The 15,243-nt window shown below is 41.5% G+C and overlaps 1 protein-coding gene across 4 annotated transcripts in view; it reads left to right on the top strand.

Annotated features, from left to right (window-relative positions):
• Positions 1–7,782: 7,782 nt before the first annotated feature.
• mgat5 (alpha-1,6-mannosylglycoprotein 6-beta-N-acetylglucosaminyltransferase) overlaps positions 7,783–15,243 on the top strand; it is a 143,940-nt gene continuing 136,479 nt past the window's right edge. For 2 of the 4 annotated variants that reach the window (XM_060827135.1, XM_060827139.1), the window contains exon 1: positions 8,218–8,414. The gene's annotated coding sequence lies outside the window, so the exon portion shown is untranslated. Of the gene's footprint in view, positions 8,070–8,217; positions 8,415–11,964; positions 11,986–15,243 lie in introns of those variants that run through there. The other 2 variants (XM_060827136.1, XM_060827137.1) reach the window with 2 other exon arrangements.

Below are 15,243 nucleotides of genomic sequence, written 5' to 3'. Positions count from 1 at the left end.
TGCGCTTTTCCAGCAACACATTTTCATCTATCCTGATCTGTTCTCAATTCTACTGAATAGCTACAATTAGAGGCTTACAGACTATTCCTACCAGTGTTTCATTCCCCTTGTTATTTCTTACCTCCACACATGTGTTCTCCATCCTCTGATTCAAATTTGTTTTTTGCTATTGTACTTCTGAGGCTAAGAGCTCACCCTGACTCTCCATAGCCTGTCCAGCAATTACAAGGCACAAACCAGGAGTGTCATGGAATAATCAAGACTTGCCTGGATGAGCTTATATTCAACAAGTTTCAAGACGCTAAATACTATATAAATGCAAACAACTGCATCCACCAATACCGGTCTCATGTACCAGCAGTGTGTGCCAGTCATAAGATGCATTCCTGAAGAAGGGCTTATGCCTGAAATGTCGATTCTCCTGCTCCTCGGATGATGCCTGGCCTGCTGTGTTTTTCCAACACTACATTTTTCAAATAAGATGCGCTTTGACAACTCATTAAGGATCCTTCAACAATACCTTCAAAATCTGCGACCTCTACCATCTAGACGAACAGATGCATGGAACATCATGCCTGCAAGCTTCTTTCCATGTCACCCAGCATCCTGACTTGGGAATGTTCCTTCATTGTCATTGGGTGACAATTCTTAACAGCATAATTAATGCATCTTTGACCTGCAGATATTTTAAGGCAGTGGCAACGCAAAACATCCTTAAAGGCAATTAGGAATAGCAACAGCAAGTATTCATACAATACATGATCTGAAGCCATTCACAGGATTGCCACAAAACCAGTTAACACAATCTTCAGGCAGGTCAGCCTTAAAGAGAAAAGTTTTTAAAATCTCTTAAATGAGGAAAGAGAGGTAGAGATGAGGAAAGGTTTACAAAGGAAATCCCAGAATCTAGGTTCTGGGCCGATGAAAGCATAGCCAACATGAGTACAGTGATTAACGTTGAGGATGCCAAAGATAATAGCTTAGATCATCTGAAACGACTCATTGGGGTAGCATGCTGGAAATCAAGCTCCCACACTATACCTAGAGCCAACACAACAGTTAAAGACATTAAAATAAGTACACAGAATTACTCAAATTCACTGATTTTTACCCACGGGTGATAGTAAACCCTAACCAGGATTCTGCATTTAACAAGAATTACATTTTATTTCAAAGTTAAAAACACACACAACACTAGGTTATTGTCCTCCAAGTTTATTTGCAAGTATAAGCTTTTGGAGTGGCACTCCTTCATCAAGTAACTTGTGAAGCGGGATCATAGGACACAGAATTTGTAGTAAAAGATCATAGTGTCATACAACTGATGTGATATATTGAACAAACTTAAATTGCCACTAAATCTTTCATCTTTTGCAAAGGGTTTCAGATTTTAATTCATTAAAAGTAAACCACAGAACTTCTTTCAAGTCACATTCCCGAGATAAATTAAGGTTTTATAAAAAAAGGTGACATCTCATGTCAGAGTAAAAAGTGAGGTCTGCAGATGCTGGAGATCAGAGCTGAAAATGTGTTGCTGGAAAAGCGCAGCAGGTCAGGCAGCATCCAAGGAACAGGAAATTCGACGTTTCGGGCATAAGCCCTTCATCAGGAAATGATGAAGGGCTTATGCCCGAAACATCGAATTTCCTGTTCCTTGGATGCTGCCTGACCTGCTGCGCTTTTCCAGCAACACATTTTCAGCGACATCTCATGTCAACCAAGGCATTAAAGGTGTGAGGGTAGAGTCTGTATGTATTTGAATCGTGAGTCAGATTGGTCCTATTTCCAAAGTAGAAATTTATAAAATGTCTCATGGAATGACTGATTAGGGATAGTCAGCATGGTTTTATCTGTAGGAAATTATGTCTCATGAACTTGATTTAGTTTTTTAAAAAAGTAACAAAGAGGACTGATGAGGGCAGAGTGGCGGACGTGATCTACACAGACTTCAGTAAGTCATTTGACAAGGTTTCCCATGGGACAGTGGTTAGCAAGGTTAGATCTCATGGAATACAGGAAGAATAGTCATTTGGATACAGAACTGGCTCAAAGGTAGAAGTCAGAGGGTAATGGTGGAGGGTTGTTTTTCAGAGTGGAGGTGTGTGACCAGTGGAGTGCCACAAGGATTGGTAGTGGGTCCACTGCTTTTTGTTATTTACATAAATGATTTGGATATGAACATAGGAGGCATAAGTTAGAAAGTTTGCAGATGACATCAAAATTGGAGGTACAGTGGACAACGAAGGTTACCTCAGATTACAATGGGATCTTGATCAGATGGGCCAATGGGCTGAGGAATGGCAGATGGAGTTTAGTTTAGATAAATGTGAAGTGCTGCATTTTGGGAAAGCAAATCTTAGCATGACTTACACACTTAATGGTAAGGTCCTAGGTAGTGTTGCTAAACAAAGAGTGCAGGTTCCTGATGAAGGGCTTATGCTCGAAACGTCGAATTCCCTATTCCTGAGATGCTGCCTGGCCTGCTGTGCTTTGACCAGCAACACATTTTCAGCTGTGATCTCCAGCATCTGCAGACCTCATTTTTTACTTGCAGGTTCATAGCTCTGTGAAAGTAGAGTCTCAGGTAAATAGGATAGTGAAGAAGGCGTTTGGTATGATTTCCTTTATTGGTCAGAACATTGAGTATAGGAGTTAGGAGGTTGTGTTGTGGCTGTACAGAATGCTGGTTAAGCCACTTTTGGAATATTGCATGCAATTCTGGCCTTCTTCCTATCGGAAGGATTTTGTGAAACTTGAAAAGGTTTAGAAAAGATTTACAAGGATGTTGCCAGGGTTGGAAAATTTGAGCTATAGGGAGAGGTTGATTATGCTGGGGTTGTTTTCCCTGGAGTATCAGATGCTGAGGGTTAACCTCATGCAAGTTTATAAAATCATGAGGGGCATGGATAGGATAAATAAACAAAGTCTTTTCCCTGGGGTGGAGGAGTCCAGAATAGGGGGCATAGGTTTAGGGTGAGAGGGGAATGATATAAAAGAGACCTCAGGGAGAAGATTATCATACAGAGGTTGGTGCGTGTATAGAATGAGCTGCCAGATGAAATAGTGGAGGCTGGTACAATTGCAACATTCAAAAGGCATCTGGATGGGTATTTGAATAGGAAGGGTTTAGAGGGATATGGGCTAAGTGCTGGCAAATGGGACTAGATTAGGTTCGGATATTTGGTCAGCATGGAAGAGTTTGACCGAAGGATCTGTTTCCGTGCTGTACAACTCTATGAATTTGTTGGCAGTCAATCCATGTGACATATTGTAAATTCCTACTTTGGAAAGAGAACCAGTCTGACTCAAGAAGGAAATACATGCAGACTCTAATCTCACACCTTTAATGCATTGTCTGAGCTGAGTTGTCACCTTTTTTTTATAAAACTTTAAGTTATCTTGGAAATGTGACTTGAAAGAAGTTCTGGGGTTTACATATTAATAAATTGAAACCTACAACCCATTTGAAAAGATTAGATTAGATTCCCTACAATATGGAAACAGGCCCTTCAGCCCAACGAGTCCACACCGATTCTCCTAAGAGTAACTCACCCAGACCCATTCCCCTATCCTATATTTACCCCTGACTAATGAGCCTAACAATATGGGCAATTTAGCATGGTCAATTTACCTAACCTACAATACTTCACACAGACAGTTACCCCAGGCTGGAATTGAACCAGGTCCCTGGCACTGTGAGGCAGCAGTGCTAACCACTGAGCCACCATGCCACCATGCCACCCTAATGAACAACTTAACAGCAATCTAGGTTTGTTTGATTTATTGCATCAGTTGAATTACACTATTAACTTTTGCTATAAATTCTGTGTCCTATGATCCTGCTCCACTAGCTGCCTGACAAAGGAGCAGTGCTCTGAAAGCTGTACTTCCATATAAACCTGTTGTTGTGTGATTTCTAACTTTGTCCACTCCAGTCCAACAATGGCACCTCCACATCATATTTATTTCAAGTGATTAGACTCTAAACAGTTATAAACTGTTAGCAATATAACACTACAAATTAAAACTCTAATCCACTTAAAAATTGCGGATCTACGTACAACACATGGACTAAAACGGCTCAAGAAGGCAGCTCACACTACCTTCTTGAGGGCAATTAAGGATGGCAATAAATGTTGGCCAGCCAGCGACAATCATATCTCGTGATTAAATAAAACTTCCCCTTACAAATACATGGACAAGGAAAGATAGATTGCAGGTGAAAGCAAGCTGTATGGCAGTGCAATCATTCCTAGTCATGGTTGCTGAGATTATCCTTATGATTCTGATGCTGGTCAGAACTTTGCTCTTCAGTCATTAATCTCTGGATGCTACCACTTGTTTTTTTAAGAAACACAAGGTATCTTGTTCATTTACAAAAGGTTGATAACTTATTAGTTAAAAGTCACAGCTTACAACAACTGCTAAACAAAAGATTAATTGGCTTTTCCTCAGAATTAAAATGAGTTTTGACTACAGACAACAGAAAGATAGCTTCTGTTGCTGGTGGAAATCATTTTGCTCCCAGCCCACAGTTTCTACATGGTTCTTTGCAGGTAAAAGGCTTTTGTCATCAAAAATTGGCGTCTAATCCACTAAATAATCACCTTTTTTTTCTTGCCACCCAGCTGCATCTGTACACCCCTTGGCACTAGTTCAAATGCAACCCAAACTTGAATTACTGCTTGTTCAACTGGCTTGTTTATATAGGTAAAAACAAGAGCTGCAGATGCTGGAAACCAGAGTCCAGACTAGAGTGGTGCTGGAAAAGCACAGCAGTTCAGGCAGCATCCCCCACCCCAGAGAAAAGACCTTGTCTATTTACCCTATCCGTGCCTCTCATGATTTTATAAACCTCTATAAGATTAGATTAGATTACTTACAGTGTGGAAACAGGCCCTTCGGCCCAACAAGTCCACACTGACCCGCCAAAGCGCAACCCACCCATACCCCTACATTTACCCCTTATCTAACACTACAGGCAATTTAGCATGGCCAATTCACCTGACCTGCACATCTTTGGACTGTGGGAGGAAACCGGAGTACCCGGAGGAAACCCACGCAAACACGGGGAGAATGTGCAAACTCCACACAGTCTGTCACCTGAGTCGGGAATTGAACCCAGATCTCTGGTGCTGTGAGGCAGAAGTGCTAACCAATGTGCCACCGTGCCGCCCTTCACCCTCCCTTCAGGTCACCCTTCAGCCTCCAATGCTTCAGGGAAAACAGCCCTAGCCTATTCAACCTCTCCCTATAGCTCAAATCCTCCAACCCTGGCAGCATCCTTGTAAATCTTTTCTGAACCCTTTCAAATTTCACAACACCCTTCCAATAGGCAGGAGACCAGAATTGCTTGCAATATTCCAAAAGTGGCCTAACCAGTGTCCTGTACAGCTACAACATGCCCTCCCAACTCCGTCGGTAGAGCATCAGACTTTTTTTAAACCTGATTGTGATTACTAACTTGCCAATGAAAATAAGATTCCTCCCATTTGTCCAAGTGCTTTCTTGACCTCCTGATGTCAAACCTTAGAGCAAAAGCATATAGTTAACAACTAACTACTCCTTCTCTCTGGTTTTATCTATCGACCCAGAAAAATAATTGTTATCAAGCCTCCACTTTGAAAATCTAACATGATCCTCTGGTATAAATATGTTCTGCCATCGGTCCATAACTGGCTGTATATCTCAGATAAAATGTTTAAGATGACCTATGGGATACTTGTTTTAATTAGCCGAGGCATTAGGTTTAAGAGCATGTAAGTTCTGTTCGAAGTGTGTAAAAATGTTGGTTCAGCCACAGCTAGAGTATTGTGTGCAGTTCTGGAATCCAATTACAGGAGGGATGTCATTGCACTGCAGAGGATGCAGTGGAGATTTACCAAAATGTTGCATAGGTTGGAGATTTTTAGTTATAAAGAGAGAGTGATTAGACTGGGGTTGTTTTCTTTGGAGTAGAGGAGACTGAGGGGGGACATGATCGAGATGTATAAAATTATAAGGGGCATAGACAGGGTGAACCAGAAAGAATGTATCCCCTTGTTGAAGAGATAAATGACCAGGTGGCATAGATTTAAGAGACAGGAGGTGTAGGGAAACATTTCTTCACTTAGAGGGTGGTGAGAATCTGGAACCCATCACGTAGAGGCAGAAACCTTAAAATATTTCTAAAGTATTTAAACGTATACTCGGGCACATACAAGGCAATAGACCAAGTGCTGGAAAATGGGATTAGAATAGCCAGCCTGTGATTGTTTGACTTGTGCAGACTCGAACTGGCCAAAAGGCCTTTTGCTGTACTTTATGACTTTTCCAATATTCTTAATTTGATTAATTGAAGTAATTTGCCCTGCTAACAATGATTTCCTTTTCTCGATATTTTGCTTTTTAACTTTTATATCTGCAAGTTAATTTTTCATGGAAATGCTGTCACCTCCCCACCCAACACCCCACTCTCAACCACCACCAACAACAACAACGTTGATCTCTGATCCTATTCCCACTAAACTGTTGAGCACACAGCTTCCCTTCCAATTTTCTATGTTAGCTGACATTGTTAACAGTTTTCTGTTGTTAAATTTTCTCCCTCTTGCCTTCAAAACTGCTAGCATCACACCTCTCCTCAAAAAAACTAACACTACCACTCCTTCCACTGCAATTTCACCCTATCCTCTCCAAAATCCTTTAACATTCAATTGGCTTCCAACTTATGCCGACCTTTTGTGCAATTCCATGTCTGAATGCCCCCAATTAGGTTTCGGTCTCCACCATAGTACTAAAGGTCTTATCAAAGCCATAAATTATAGCCTATGCCACTTGACACTGGGTGAGCTGCACTCATTAGCCCAAAAATTGGCATCAAGGTTTCTATTCCCATTCTTAGATTTTTAGATTCTGCTGTCACTTGCGGTATCCTCAAAGATCTATTTTTCAGCCCCTTTTTTTTCCTCATCCACACTTTTTTTTATAAGAGAATTAGTTACACATATGCTGTCCACACCTAGATTTGTCTCAATAAACATCTGCACCATTGACCTGGATTACTTCCATTAAGGCAATTCTAAAACCGTGCTTTTTGGCCAAGTGTTTGAATATGTGTCCTAACGTTTCCAATGCACATTGACGTCATTTTGTTCCACAACAACTCTGTGCAGTGCCTGGGGATGTTTTATTATGGGAAAGCTGCTATATAAATACTTGTTACAACAAACGACATAAAGTGTTCACAAAATGTATCACTTTTAGAAAATTCTAATGAGTTAAAATATGCACCCTTTCGAAAAGTTGTATTAACAGTGGAAAGCTTTGAAATTTTTATTTGCCTGAAATCTTTAACATATGCAGAAACGGTAGATTTTTGTAGGGGAAGGGGAGAAATCCATTGGGAAGCATCATGTCTCTTATTTTGGAAGCGTGCTCAATGACCTTCTTGTTCTAGACTACTTTACGAAAGTGAGTCACACCGCTCAGCGAAAAGGTGAACGTTTTGCTGGGAAGGGGGAGAATAACGAACCAAATCGTTTCATTAAACAAAAACTAGCAAAATAAAGACAAATTTAAAACAACGGTTCAATTGGATATCTTAAAATAAAGCTCCTGAAAGCGTGTGTTTGTTTTGTGTATGTGCAGTTGCTGTACCCTTTCAGAGCACAATCCATCGTACTCTACTCAGTGCTGGCACCGGCCGCGGGGAGTGGGAAGAGAGGAGTGGCACCCTGTAGGAGCTCGACCGTACCAGCGGGTGGCAGTGTTTCAGCACGCGCGTGCGTGACCAGCTCAAGCGCCCTTCCCTGCCGTATTGTGGTTGTTGTTCAGCTCAAATCGATACAGGCAGATAGCGAGAGAGCTAAGGGAACACGGACAGTTAGGACCCCGGAGCAAGGCCGAGCTTTGATGCTCGAGCTGCGAAACTGACGCTCGGCCGTGCACCTTCTGGAATCTTCCACCGTAGCCCGTGGGGTTACGAGGAAGGTTGGGGGAGGCGGCGGCGGCGGGGCGTGATGGTGGTACGACTAATGTCCTGAAATGGTGAGGGAGGTGGAAGATACCGGGAGAGTTGGTGGATGCAGGTGAGAGATCGAGCAGGAGGGATGTAGGGAAGCACCGCCGCCATCCGCCCGCCCGCGGAGTGCGGTGGTGGGGGTGGGGGCAGTGTTGGCGCATGCTCGGCGGCGCCGGCGCCGCTCCTTGGCCGATTGTGTCCGAGCGATTTAAAAAGGAGCTCGAGCGAGGCTGCGTTTCGGGTTGCGCGCTGTACTGGGAGAACAGTTAAAACCTGAATTTAACCCAAAAAAAAGTGCTGCGGTACCCTCGGAGAAACGAAGGCAGCGAGTGACCGTTAAACTCCAATTAACTGTGGGTCTGTATAAAATAAGAGACTTGGTGCATGACTGGTATTAGAGATCGCCTTCCAGGTGAGGCTGCACCCCCTCCACCGGCCCCAATTTCATGTATCCCCCTCCCCACCCCAACCCCCGCTGTTCCTTTGCGGGCTCTTTTTGTTTAAATTGTGAATTGCAGTGTTTTATTTTATTGCTCCGTGGTGTATCTTCCCCAGTCGGTATTGCTAGTCGAATTGTGAACAATTAGTGTCTGTCAGGGTGGGTGAGGCAGCCCTGTTGCGATGCGGGAGGTATGGGGTTTGTCAAGGCTGCTGGCCATCTCTCTCAGCAACATTGAACCCAGTGACCTCTTACTCATTGATATTTAAAAATAACAAAAGGAGCCCTCACTGCTCAAGCATTGAATTACGTGAGTATTTGCCCTGTAGCTGGATCACGAGGGGAAAAAAAGAGCTCTCCAAGGTTACTCGGTCCAAAGAAATGTTCATTTTTTGTGTTAAGTGAAATAGCCTTTCCCTTAAGTATTAAGTATCTGCAGCACAAGAGTTGGAGGCTTGCAAGGTAGCTTGATTAAAGGGGAAGAGTATTTGGTTTGAATTTTGCGATAAGCCTGGAATCGGATTTAAATGGTTATCTGACTCCCATGATATGTGTTTGTGTCTTTGAATATATTTAATTTGTGAAACGTTTATGTGCAAAATTCGCATATGGCTCAGGTTGAAGGAACAAAAGCATGCTGCCTGCCAACTGTGTGGACCAAATGTGAAATATTTTTCCTGCCTCAACCAGTTAATAAACCATTTGCTGAAGCTGGCTGAGTTGGTAGTCTTGCTCAGAGGTCATTGCTGTAGCTGGTGTGAAAAATACAAATGTTAGTGTTGCAACAGTGTAAAGATTCTTTTAAGTTCTATCTCCGCTAATCTTTCACCTGACATAGACCTGAACTTGTACAAGTGTTGCCGGTGAGCTAGTTTACACCAAGCTTTATTTATCTATCATTACCCTGCTGGCTGATCTGTGTTTGCTCTCTGGTCTAACAGTGCAGCAAATTACAATATTCTTTCTGTTCTGTGGTCAGTTTCTATCTCTAATATCTTTCAGCCATGTAAGAACTTTCCCTCTGTATGATTACTCTTCACTGATGTACCATGTGACATTTAGTACATTAAACAACTTCATAAATGCCAACAAAAAGTGATGAAACTGGCAGCATCTGTGGAAAGAGAAACTGAGTGAAAGTTTTGAGCCTAGCATGATTCTTTTTTTGGAAGAGAGTTGAAGACTTGCTAGGTTTCACCAGCACTTTCAGTTTTTATTTTCAGAATTCTGGCATATACAGTTGTTTGCTCTACATTTCTGATGGAGGGCTCATGCCCGAAACTTCGACACACCTGCTCCTTGGATGCTGCCTGACCTGCTGTGCTCTTCCAGCAACACATTTTCAGCTCTGATCTCCAGCATCTGCAGTCCTCACTTTCTCCTAGTTGTTTGCTCTACCTTTATAAATTCATGCTGTTGATAAAATACATTGGCAGAGACAGGGTGGGGAACCTTGGGGAAATACTTGCCATAAGATGACAGAATTCTGTGTTAAGTTTTGAATATGACATAGTTTCTTTGGAAACTAGGGTCCTAAATTTGAGCAAAGGAAACTGCAGATAAACTGGCTCCAGTGGATTGGAAAAGTGCACAAAACTATTTGGCAGTGGCCAGTATTTTAAAGAAATAATCATTTGGTCAAGCAGATAAATGAAACCAATCATGGCCATTGAAAGAAGTTTAAAGATTGCATTCGATCAAAGGAAGTAATTCAAAAGGGTATCAGGGACAGTGGTAAACCTGATTTTTGGGAGCAATTTACGACCTAGCAAAGAACCACCAAAAAAAATGAAGAAAGGGAAAAATGTATGAGTGCAATCTAATGGGAAAGCCTAAAGGCAGACAAAAGCTTCTCAAATTTTGAAGGGAAAAGATTAGCAAGGACAGATATGGACCCAATACTGGTGGGGACTGGAAACTTAATACTGGAGAACAGAGAAGATAACATCAAAACTAAAGTTTCTTGTATCATCTTTCTTTTAAGAATTGCAGAAAACTGGAAACACTGGGCATCCAAGCAATATCTAGTGTTAATAGAGAATTGAAAAAATAACTGGACTGAGGTTTGATATTCACAGACCAGATGAATTTCATCCTAGAATGTTGAAGGAAGTATCAATAGAGAGTGGATGCACAGGTGATATCCTTCATAATTCTGTAAATTCTAGAAAGATTCCTACTGACTGAAAAGTACTAAATGTAATCCTGGTTGAGGGAGGGGGGAGAACTACAGATCTTTACATTGCTAACAGTCATGGGGCAAATGCTAGAATCAACAATTAATGCTTGTGATAACTAGGCATTAGGGAAAAAAATGGCAAAATTGGGTGGAGTCAGCGTGGACATCTGGAAGGCCAGTAGTGATGAATAAATGAGTTAGAATTTTTTGGAGATGTTACTTGTAGCACAGACAAAAGAACTGGTGGATTATGTGCTTTTGGGTTTTGGTAATGCTTTTGTTAAAGGCCCCATGTAGGAGCTTATTAAATAAAATTAGAGCACATGGGATTGGTTAATGATTAACGTCAATATTTCTGTAGCCCTGGTGATTTCATTTTTTTTAAAACTCGACAAGAAAGTTGAGGGGACTAATGGAAATTTATTTACTTTGGGAGCTTTTTACAAGCAAACAACATAAACAGTTATGTATCATTAAGTTGTACGTTTGCTCGCTGAGCTGGCAGATTTGGTCTCCGGCGTTTCGTCACCATGCTAAGTAACATCAGTGAGCCTCTGAAGTGCTGGTGTTCTGTCCCGAAGTTGTTTGTGTCTTGGTCTGTTGTAATGGGTGATATCACTTCCAGTTCTTTTTCTGAGATTGGTAAATGGGGTCCAAATTGATGTCTGTTAATGGCTTTCCCGTTTGAATGCCAGGCCTCTTGAAATTCCCATGCATGTCTTTATTTAGCCTGTCCCAATAGGGATAAATTGTCCCAGTCGAACTGGTGTCCCTCTTCATCTGTGTGTATGGATACTAGTGATAGTTGGTTATGTCTTTTGGTGGCTAGTTGGTGGTCCTGTATCCTGCTGGCTAGTTTCCTGCTTATCTGTCCAATGTAATATTGCTTGCAGTCCTTGCAGGGTATTCTGTATATCGCATTCGTTCTGCTGTTTGTTGGTATAGGGTCCTTGAAGTTCATCAGCAGCTGTGGTGGTAAGTTTGTGGGCTACTATGATGCCTAGGGACTGGAGTAGTCTGGTTGTCATCTCAAATGTCTTTAATGTGTGGTAAAATGGCTAGAGTCTCTGGGCGTGTTGCTTTCTTGTTTCGATCTATTGTGTAGGAATTGGTAGTCTGCGCTTACTGGGTACCTGTTTTTCCTGAATATGTTAAATAGGTGTTTTTCCTCGACTACTTGTACTTCCTGGGTGTTGCAGTGTGTTGTGGCTTGTTTTAAGTAATATCCTGATGCAGCTCTGTTTGTCAGCGTGTGTGGCTTTCCTGTGGATGCTGGTCTCCCGTTGTCCATTGGCTTTTCATTCTACTGTGATGTTGAGGAAGGGGAGTCTGATGTTCTCTTCGCCTTTGGTGAACTTTATACCAGTAAGGATGTTTATGTGTGTGTGTTTCTAATTTATTAATGTTTCATGATGACAAAGGTGTCATCCACATAGCGGACCCAAAGCTTGGGCTGGGATTTGGTAAAAGCTGTTCGTTCTAACCTCTGCATAACTGCTTTTGCTAAGAACCTTGATATTAATGATCCCATCGGGTCCCATTGATTTGTTTGTAAATCTTGTAGTTGAAAGTGAAGTGGGTTGTGACGCACAGATCTAGTTTGAGGATTCTGTCCTTGCTGATGGAGTTTGTGCTGTCAGGTGTTTGTGTCCTTGGTTCATCTAGCAGTGAGGCCAGTGTTCCTTTGAATAGGGTGATGTTTGTTGATGTGAATAGGGCTGTCGCATTGAAGGAAATCATTACCATGTTGCCCTCTACCTTGGTGTCTCTGTTAAGGAACTCTTGGATGGAGTGGCTTGACTCTTCTACAGCCCGGAGGATTCAACATTGAGTTCTCCAACTTCAAATAACCTCTCTTTTAAACCCCTCCCTCTCCTTTCCATTCCTCTGACTGATGCTTTTTTCCAGCTACCAACTGGATTCATTTTTCCCATTGACCAGCCAGGTCATACCCTCTACCTGTGTTGAACTATCCCTACCTCTCCAACCTGCCCCTCTCCCCAACCAAAATCCTCACCCAGCTCCTCCCTTATCTGCAGCTCCTCTTACACCCATCCACAGTGCTGAAGAAGAGTTACACCTGAAATGTTGACTTCTCCTCCACCTGATGCTGCCCAGCTTGAGGGGAAAGGTATTCAAAGGGGCCTAAGTAGCAACCTTTTTTCCTGTAAAAGGTGGTATGTTTATGGAATGAACTGCCAGATGCAGTGGTGGACATTTGTACAATTATGATATTTTAAATGGCCTCTAGATGGGTATAAGAATAGGAAGGATGTGAGAGAGATGGGCCAAATGCTAGCTGAAAATTAATCTAGTCCCATTTGCTATCTGGTAGTCATGGACAAGTTGGACTGAAGGGTCTGTTTCTATGCTGTACTTTTGACTCCTCTTGTACTGTGGTACCCTCTCTACCTCTGACACAGGAGATCTGGGTTCACAGATGTGTTATAACAAATCTGAGCAAGTTGATTAGAAAATATCTATACTTTCCATTTGAGGGAGTTCAGCAAAGGTTCACCAGATTGCTCCAGGATGGTAGGATTGTTTTAAGAGTGAGGAAATTGGATCTGTATTCTGTAGAGTTTTGAAGAATGAGGGGGTGATTTAATTGACACATTTATAAAATTCTTATGGAGTATAACAGGGTAGATGTTAGGTTATTTCACCTAGCTGTTGACTCAACAGCCAGGACATGAGGGTAATCCATTTTAAAAGCAGATGGGGAAGAATTTCTTTACTCAGAGATGTGAAGTTTTGTAATTCCCTACCCTAGAGAGCTGTGAAAGCTCAATCACTGAGCATGTTCAAGACAAAAATTGATAGATTTCTGTAAATATTAAGGAATATGGAGATAGTGTTAAAAACTTCTATTGAGGTAGATAATTAGCTATGATCAAATTAAATGATTAATTAACAGGCGGAATGGCAAGTTTCTGTGTTCCTGTAACAAAGTAGTTGAATGTATGGAAAAAAAAGTCCAAGGGTAAAATTTAATGTTGATTATGTTGTGAATTTGGGAGAAAGGTTCAATGTTATACAAGATAAAACACTGGAAATTAGGGAGAGATTAGATGAAAGCCGTTATGACTGTCCCCTTTAAAATAAATTACTCGTGTTTCTGAAGTCAGCACTCCGTGCCCATCCTTCATTGCCCTTTAAGATGGCATTCAGCCACCTTCTTGAACCACTATCAACTGTCATGGAGATGTAACCGTAGTGTAGTTGGGGAGGGTTCTCCTATTTTGGTGCAACAGCAAAGAAATTAGATGAGATATTTTCAAGTAAGAATGTTGTGAGATTTGGAGGACAACTTGCAGAGGTGACGTTCCTGTATATCTGCTTCCCTTTTCCTTCTGTGTGTTAGAGATTGCAGATGTGGAATCTGCTATGTAATGAGTCTTAGTGAGTTGTTCAATTGCATCTGTAGATTAGTGGTCTTCAATCTTTTTAAGTACAAGATCACGCTTTGAAATTATGTGCAAACGAAGCAAAATATTGTCCTACATAATGAATAAATGTTTTTAAAATTTATGTCTTCTACTCTCCAAGTTTGTGTGACGCTTGTGACTGTATTTTATCTGCCAGTACCTTGAAGTTTGAATTATTGTTTCTGACTGCTAGTCATATACAGTCCACCAAATATTTTGTGAGGCACGTCTGATACTGGGCATGACTGTTTTTATTTGGGTGAATGCTGTCTGTAGTTTAAAATTTGATCAGCCATGACCTTGTTGAATAGTAGAGTAGCTTGAAGGGCAGAATGGCATACTCTTATTCCTGGTTTGTATGTGGAGTCAAAGTAAGCACTTTAAATCACAGATGAAAGGAATGGGTAATTTTTGATGTGTCCCCATAAATTGCTGTGTCTTTCTCTAACTTTCAGCTCAATGTTTTTGCAAATTATTTATCTCCATATTAACTGACCTGCTTTATAAATCAAACACCTCATACTATAAGATAGTTAATCCACTGACATCTACTTGAAGTAGTAGATTTGAGACAAACGTGACAATTTGTTCTATTACATCTAATTCCTGAAAACGCCTGTGGAATTCCTCTCCGAACCTTTCTGGGTGAAACCATTTTTTTGTCTTTGATTGTCTCCTTGTATCTTCCGTAGAGTCGAAGTGAAATTGTGGATCACAGATGTAGTGTCAATTTGAATACATTCATGACACTGATCGCGTGTTAAGTTTTTATCCTTTATCCTGCAGTTCAAAGTTCAGCTTGTACAGTTTTGTCTTGTCTCCTAAGGAGCCTGAAGCCAAGTAATTGCACATTGTCTAACATCTTACTGCACTTTTTTTTTGTTTTTAAGAAAAATTACCACTTCAGGTGACAGATCGGAATCTCTTTGTAAGCCCTTCTCTTGACTTCTGGATCAGTGGTGCTGGAAGAGCACAGCAGTTCAGGTAGCATCAACGAGCAGCGAAATCGATGTTCCGGGCAAAAGCCCTTCATCAACATCGATTTCGCTGCTCGTTGGATGCTACCTGAACTGCTGTGCTCTTCCAGCACCACTGATCCAGAATCTGGTTTCCAGCATCTGCAGTCATTGTTTTTTTTTACCTTCTCTTGACTTGACCACTTCAGATCAGTTTGGAGGGTTAGTTCATTGAGTAA

This window comes from Hemiscyllium ocellatum, chromosome 7 (genome assembly GCF_020745735.1).
Source record: "Hemiscyllium ocellatum isolate sHemOce1 chromosome 7, sHemOce1.pat.X.cur, whole genome shotgun sequence".
Taxonomy (NCBI): domain Eukaryota; kingdom Metazoa; phylum Chordata; class Chondrichthyes; order Orectolobiformes; family Hemiscylliidae; genus Hemiscyllium; species Hemiscyllium ocellatum.
Note: the sequence above shows the minus strand (reverse complement) of the source record. Positions and strands in the feature narration are given on the sequence as shown.